The following is an 8,495-nucleotide window of genomic DNA, read 5'->3' as shown; positions in this document are numbered from 1 at the left end:
CAGAAAAATGTAAGATATTCACCCTCAGCCGAAGCTCACAGATCTAGATTTATGGAAATTAGCCCAGTGTTGTATGAAATTAGTTTAGCACTGTGACGACATCTTTTCTTGGTGTTTAATAACCACCAAGAATTATACCAGAAATCAAATAAAGGGCATAATAGTATATTTGAGGATCCGAAAATTAGCGCATTCACAGTAACCTAAGGATGAGATGGACTGGGAATCTGAAATATTGTTCTTAAATAAGTGCCAAGCCCTTTTTACATTACAATCATTACAAATAAAAAGTAATTATGGTTTTTGTCGGGAATTTTCTCGACTTTTATTATATGATTCATGCCCGGATGTTCTGGGCAGATGACAAGGCCTTGAGGAGGCGCGCACTCTAAAACTCTTAGGGTGAGATCCAATAAAATTTGGTCAACATAACAATTTTATTACGAAAAAATAAACATTTAAATACATTAACAGTACACCGAAACTAAAGTTCCTAGCAGAATTCCACAGTACACGCAGTTTCGTACTGCTCTCACTTAGTTAATTCAAATAAACTGAAAACTTTCTGGCTTTCTTATGTGGTAGCACATAGGGTCTTTGATGTCACGTGCTGGCAAAACATCAAGTCCATAACTGGACGAAAAATCTGCACAATACGAGACCCATAGACTCAATATCACAAACAAATAACATCCTTGCACTGGCAGCTTTCATTTGCTGCATAAATCGAGTCCCTCATCGCAGGGATGGCACATATATACGTGAATAAAGTTAACTTACTGTTACGACGGAATTCGACCTAGCATGGCGATGGCTGGGAGTCGGAGAATTGAGAGACACACAAATTTTACGGTACTTACTCGGATCAGGGTTCTGGGCAGGAATGAAGCTTCGCTTCGCCCTTCTTTAAAAGAAACTTATGCTTTCCCGCGTGAAGTACACTCCTTGTAATTCAGGCGGGAATCATCGTTTATTTCGACATTACGGATACCACTAAATCTATATTACTCCTGAATGTGAAATATGACATTTACGTTATCATTAAAGATCAAGGAATTGACTTAAAGTTCTAGCTGAAGGCCGTAATCTGCAAATTCTTTAATGGCTATGGAGTCCTTGGCTCCAAATCTATACATAGATAATTTATCTCGTACTAGTGATTAGCAAATTATATTTATTAATGAAAATTCATAACGTCTTCTTTTCTATACGACGCGCTCCTTCCCCGCCATGCCTTTAGGAATTGCGTCATAAACTGTCGTGTATTGGACAGCTTTCTGTTCAATGTATCGCCCGCAAGATCCCTCAGTCTTGCCCCAATTTAACGCAACACTTGTGAAGTTAAATTGTGGGGATTTCGAATGATCAGTTCGAAATTCACGACAGTTTTATTAGTTTTAAAAGCATTCAGTATTCATCTAAAGGTTAGCGACAATTTTCGTGAATTATTCAAAATATATAGCGACTTTTACCGACTTTTGACATAAGTTTGGCGACATTCAATCGATGCGCGTTGGCAACTCTAGAAATTGTTATAGTTGCGGAAGGTGACCGTGAGTCATTTGTCAGCATTCAGGCAGAGGAATATTTTCAAGTTCCCAAGTCCATCCTGAAAGTTCACCGTAGAGTTGTCAAAGATCTTCGAAGATTTTGTGGGAACTTCATGAAAAATTTTGTGGCCTGTGTTTTTAATGGTACATAAGTAAGTTTTGTGAATATACGGAAATAAGTTATTACTGGGGTATAGATTCATATTACATTAGCCTAGGCCTGTGTAAGTCTGAAAAGTTTATGTCGCTCACTGAATTGTTGAATTACTGTATGTTTGTTGTTGTTTTTTATTAAGCTCACCGAGCAGCCCGTAACATTACCGTATGGGAATGTAGCAAAGAACCTGCAATTGGTAAAACATTAGTGTAATAATAACTCAATGGATTTTTGTTAGAAAGGAGCTTGTGTTCCCGCTAGCCTACCAATACTAACCTAGGTATTACAATTTGGGGCCATGGCCTAGGTTAAATAAATCCATGGTAATTCTAAGCCCTCATTCTGCGGTAAAGTAGACTATGGCAGTTGACGTTTTCCTACGTTATTTTACTTACTGAACAAGAATTCAAAGTAATATTTATTCGCCCATTAGACCACCAGAGGCTATCCCAGAGAACAGTTCAAATTCTGCCACGTTATGGTCACAGTAACTTATGTTTCTTGTCTGAGCAGTTCTTTCTTATGCCAAGTTTTAGTGTTAAGTTTGTATTTCTTGATTTTGAATAACATTTACTCTGCTTTGAATGAAAATTTTAATGCCCTTACAATCAAAACTTGACCATTAAACATGCCCCAAAAGTTTGTCACATGTTACCCCAACACTGTATGATGCTGTTATGAGGGTTTAATCTACCATATGATGCTGCCCCAATGTATGGAGGGGTGAAAAGAGGGGGGAGGTGGGCTGTGTTGCTGCAGGTGGCAAGCTTTGGCCCCCAAACTGTGCACAAATGGAATATATCCTGAGCATATATAACCTAGTGTCATATCTTTACCTGGCAAGCACACCCCCTTTAACATTGCACAATAGGATACATCCTGACCTAACTTTTTTAAATGTAATATAACCTTAAACGGCCATGTCCACTTGTAATTTTCTTCCTTAATTATCTCCACAGCTAAGTATCTACTGAAAAGCAGTAATAAGTAGGATGCTAAAATGATGTGTTTTCAGTTAAGTGTTTCATGTGTATTGCAGGCTTAACTAGGTTATGTACATGTCCATGTACATAACCAAGAAATTCTATATTCAGTTCTATTCAATATTAATGGTATTTGCTCCATGAAGTATTGGAGTTTTGTTAGTCTTTTAAGTCCATAGTTGAAAGTTTGTGTGAATCCTTTAAGATCAGGGTTATTCTAAACTCTAAAGGCATATATAGTACACACGGCAAACAGAAGTGTATCATTCTGAAATTTTAAAACTTTACGGATATTTTCAGGTTCTAACCGACTTCTAATAGCGACATTTGAAAACATAAGGATGCAATATATGCATGAAAATGATGTAAGCATAAAAACACAGCAGTCACAGATAAATGAATGTACAGGAATAGTTGTAATGGTCTACTTATAAACTTTGGTTATTTTTGTCTTATCGTCACTGTGATTTTAGAAACCTAGAACAACTTTGTCAAAGGTTAAGCCTGGAGGAAGAAAACATAACCTTTTGTTTTGTGGTTTTAGTAACCTGCAAAGTGGTAAGCACTGCAGGACATATTACATTGTAGTTGAACAGTATATGGTACACCTAACTCCAGGAATGGTTTATGCTGGCAAGCATTTCGCTGTATTATAATATCTTGTAGGTGCATTCGCTTAACTTTGATCTTTCGTGCCAAGAGTCTCAGAGTTAGTATTACATGTGCCTCCTAAATCTGATAGAAATTGATGTGGTAGCAAATTTTAGATGGTCGCGATTTAGGTGTACCACTGTCTTTAATGTGAAGGATCAGGCGAAGCTTTCCCATGAAACCCTTGTTTATATGGTTTTAAAAATATACATTTTGCAGTTGCACAATAGAATATTCAGTGACTGTGAGATAAATATGATGAAATTAAGATGCTTACCTACATTTCTCATTTGACTGTTTACTTAACAGGAAACTCAGCTAGATGTCAATACCCATTGTCCATGAGAATAAGAGAGCTGCCTATTTGGCAAGTTTGAGAAGCAGGAAACCGTGGAGTATGAAATACCTTAAATTCTTATAAATCTGGAGACACTTGACAAGCAAAGGCTACTAGAACAGTTTTTCATGGTGAGTATTCATGATTCTTCATATATCTTACACCTAATGTTAAAGTTTCTTTTGAAATTGTGGTGGAGTTGATCTATCGGCTTTCAAATAAACTTCCTTTAAGTGGGAAACTTTTAACACAAAACATTCTACGTATCTGCAGAGATGATACCCTCAACAAATGCAAATGGTAATCTAGTATTAGCTGCAGCAGAAAGCTTTAGAATTTCATTGCAGTAGAAAACTGTGGAATTTCATTGCCCACACTGGTCACCAAACAGGAACCAGGACTGCCATAGAGACCTCAGTGACATTGTGAGAATAGTAGGTACCATTGATTTATTAAATGGTGCCCTTCATGAACTTAGCCCTGCATGAACGTTACTAGAAAAGCATAACCTCATTATCATTCACATGCAGCTTAGAAATTTTATAGAAAAAAGTGCTAAGCCAAATTTTGTGGAGCAACAGAATCACTTCATCAATAGTCAAGGTCAGTCTTTGTATCAAACATTACCAATAGAGTGTAGCATAAGCTTCAGCTTACCATTAAGTTCTCTTTGAGTGAAATGAGTCATTCATTTTTGTCATATATGTGACGTTATCTCTGATCCAGATATGTAGACATCTGAAAGGCCAGAGGATATAGCATGGTCAAGAATTCTGTGGTTAAAAATTTATTTTGACATCACAAAACAATGGGTACCTCACCTGAAGTTAAGTTGTTGAAAAAGATGATGTTAAAAGGCCATGAATTTTTAAAAGTCATTGTATATCTTACTGTTCACGAAGAGCAGATTGATAGACTGCTTGAATTATGCATAGCCTATTTTTTTGTACTTCAAAAATTTTATACTGTAGCATTTACCATACCGGTATCACGTCAGCAATAAACACTTCCTGGTCTTTATCAGTTCTAAGTGTTCTGGTTGAGTTTGTAGATTGTAGACTGCAAAGGGACATGCCTTTCAGGTAGCAATGAGGCAGTTCAAGTGAAAAGTAACTCAAAGTTGCTCCTGTTGGAATTTTAATTGACATTAGAACTATCATACCTGACACTTCTGAGGACAGTGATCTGGGAATGTGTATGAGTCTGAATGCCGCTTTTTTTTTTTTTGTAATTGGAGTTCTCTTCGACTTGAAGCTTCCCCTAGCAGCCTATTGTTTTGGGCTAGTGAAGCCAGAAAGCAGATGGAAACTGTTACTCATTACTCAGACCTCTGCATTTTTTCAAGATCAAATTAGCTGGAGATTTTTTGTTTTATTGTCCCAGAGGTAATAAACCCTTGGTCGAGCTTACCTTGCCAGGTGTAGTCCTCTTCATGACAGGCTGTGCCATACTCGTATGACTCATTTTTATATAAAAATCTTTGTGTTTGTTGTATTTTCTTATAATTCTTTACCTGAAATCACAATTGGGTTCTATTGATGATCAGGAAACAGCCGAATTGAATTTGTTAAAAAAAATAATTTTATGAAAGGAAATTCTAAATGCATAGGAAAATGACATTTGAATAGGAGTTTGTGCATTTTATAGCTGTAAAGAAAATTTAGGTGAGATGTATTTGCATTAAGACCAGACGGATTTGTCTGAGGGGTTAGTTATGATATATTTGTGTCTAGAAAGAAAAGGCATAGCAGCCATTCCTTAGCATTTCTAGTTTTATTGTATATTTAATATTTCTATAATGGCTATCTCGTTTCGATTAGTTTCATTTTCTGCTCTCTCTCTCTCTCTCTCTCTCTCTCTCTCTCTCTCTCTCTCTCTCTCTCTCTCTCTCTCTCCATTTGTAAATGATTATATCGTAACAGTTTTGCCCAGAATATTGAAATTCTTTCCATCTATTCTATTCGCGATACTGTACGTGTGGTAATTGTCTAGTCATATTGCTTGCTTGTAAAATATACAACTCTTATAAGCTTACAAGAGACACTTAATAATACAGCTCAAAATTTATCAAGAATTTTTCTTTTTTATTTCACAGCTGTCTGTGCTGTTAAGAATCAAAATTAACAAAGTATTTTATTGTGCAGATAATAGGGCAAAGGTATTTGCTTTATTTAAATTAACGGAATATCAAGTATTCATTACGGGATAATGTTAGGCTACTGGTATATTGCCGTTGTCGTTATTCATTTCTAGGTCCCCTTTACTAACGTTTTATCACTCATTGCTTTTGTCTTTCAGTTATTTAATACGTCAAAGACAGGCTAATTTTTTTTATTTTTATTTTTTTTAAGTTTCATTTTGTGTACCTATTCTTCATTTCCTTTTCCAGAAGGCGAATAATGGCCAGTTACTGACGGTGGAGATTCCCCTCAACGTTGTCAGTCCGCTGAAACTTCAAACGTTTTCTGATTTCTGGTGAAGGTCTGGAGCTGCAAAACTTTTCAGCCCTATGATGGAGAAATGAAGTTACAAACGCTTTGCAGCTCGTCATTCATCCTTAGTTTAACAAAGAAGAAAATGGACCACCAAAAAATGCCAATATAATTCAACCAGTAGAATGAAAGAAGACTCGCCTCTGTGAAGTGAGAGTTTACCAAGATTCCAAATAGGAAATTGTCGTTGTTGATTGGTCGTTCACTTGTTATTATCATATTTTTAGCTCGCATCTTCATATTCCTCAAAGTCGAGGTTTGTATCACAGGAAAAGAAGTGTATATCATAACTATTTCATTGTGAAACCCTTTTCCTTAGTACTTTATCACTTCTGCATCAATATGTAGTTTGTATTCATATAGATGAGTACATTTTTTTAGATATCATTCAAGTTATTACGTTTAAGCGTAGGATAATACAGTCGCATTTTATATTAACATCATTCAAGAAATAAACATAAAGTACAATAATTTCATTTAGACAACATTGAACACAGGAACGTAAAGTACAATTACTATATGAACGCCATTAAAGACATGAACATACAGTAATTTCATGTAAATGCTATTCAGAATATGAATGCAAAGTACAAAACCCCATATCAGTTCCATTAAAGCATAAATATAAAGTACAATGTTTTAATATAAACATTCCAAACATGAACGTATACTGTATTTTTTTTTTATATATGCTATTCAAGACATGAACATAAAATACATTAATTGTCTATAGATGCCATTCAAAAAACGAATGTAAAGTAGAATAATTTTATGTAGCTTTCATTTAAAACATGAACGAAAAGGCAAAAACAAATTTTTTAGACTCCATATAAGACATGAACATAAAGTACAGTAACTTTTTATGTAAAAGCGCCATTCAAGACAAACATATTGTACAGTAATTTCCTATAAACTATTCAAGAAACTAATGTGAAGTACAATAATTTTATGTAGATGCCATTCAAGATACGAACACCAAGTACTATAGCTATATAAACGCCGTTCAAGGCATGAACATATAATAGTTGGCCTATAAACGCTATTCAAGACAACGTCAAATTAACGTCAAGCCTAGTAGTTTGATAAGTTATTCAAGACATGATCGTAAAGTATATCAACTATTAGACGCCATTCAAGACATTAAACATAAACTCAGCATTTCATATAGATGCCATTCAAGATTTTAATGTAAATACAATACTCTATTTATAAACAGAAGTTCTCAGTGCATGATAAATATGTTGAACTAGTTGAATATCCCAACACGGGTTGACAGTTGTAATGGTATTCATGCAAATTACCACAAAACAATAAGAGTAGAGAGATAATTGCCTTGATTTCCCTTTGGTACAGTAGCCACACGGTCCGTGAGTAGCCATAACTCTATTATTCATTAAATGTAATCGCTGTTGAATTGTCTTCAATTCCCTAATTATTCTTCGCCTTTCCACTTCACCTAAACTTTTACATCTCGCTGACATTCTGGGCTCTTGAATACTTTGGTGTCGAGAGAGAGGTGTTTCTATTAAATTTGCTTATGTATATGAATACAAGTTTTTAATGCAGGAAGTATAAGGTAAAGTGAAAAACCAAGTTTCAGAATGAAGCTATGTTCTGATAATGTACTTTTTTTCATATGATACAGACAGTAATTTTTATAGAATGTATGGAGGTGTGGACTGCATATGTTTGTAATGTGTGAATAGTTTATCACCAATGTCAACTTCTTTAGAACTTTTGTTAAATTACCACATTATGCTGGTGGCCAATCTTTTCATTCTACTAGTGTGTTAGTTCGTCATTATTGGTAGTTTATGTGAATTGATCTGAAGGTTATTATTGCTTCCGGCATGTCTAGATGGAGGCAAAATTGTGTTGCATATACCCAGGACCCATTGCGTACACATGTTGTAAGGGGACTTCTGGGAAAACTTTACGAGACATGTAAATCTTGAGAAAATAAAACAAATCATTATATCCGGACGTCCTTTTATTTAAATTTTAGATACCTATAAAATGCTAGGGAAGGTTACCCATTTTTATGGTAAATAAAAATTTCATAATTATTTTTTTCCCATGGAATCACTCCAGGTGACGGGAGAGTGCTCACAGCTTAAGACCACCAGACCGGTTGGCCACCATCCATTTCAGAATATGGTCCACTCACTGTCATGAAGAGGCGGTTCAAGCTACATACCTAATTGTTCAAGGAAAGAAGAAACCCTTCTCGTCCCTGTGTTCCCCTCTTTAAATATTTGGGATCTGTCCTGACAGAACTGAAGACTTAGTCCGTTTTCTTTCTTTGTGGTAATCAACGAAGGTTAT

At 35.4% G+C, this 8,495-nt stretch overlaps 1 long non-coding RNA gene across 1 annotated transcript; it reads left to right on the top strand.

Moving 5' to 3' along the window:
- The first annotated feature begins 1,325 nt into the window (after window positions 1-1,325).
- On the top strand, window positions 1,326-8,147 carry LOC135217011 (uncharacterized). Its single transcript, XR_010314999.1, has 3 exons — window positions 1,326-1,702; window positions 3,651-3,809; window positions 6,068-8,147. It is a non-coding gene; the product is annotated as an uncharacterized LOC135217011 (long non-coding RNA).
- Window positions 8,148-8,495: the final 348 nt, after the last annotated feature.

This window comes from Macrobrachium nipponense, chromosome 7 (genome assembly GCF_015104395.2).
Source record: "Macrobrachium nipponense isolate FS-2020 chromosome 7, ASM1510439v2, whole genome shotgun sequence".
NCBI classification, from domain to species: Eukaryota; Metazoa; Arthropoda; class Malacostraca; order Decapoda; family Palaemonidae; genus Macrobrachium; species Macrobrachium nipponense.
The sequence above is the reverse complement of the archived record's forward strand: the minus strand, read 5'-3'. Positions and strand labels throughout refer to the sequence as shown.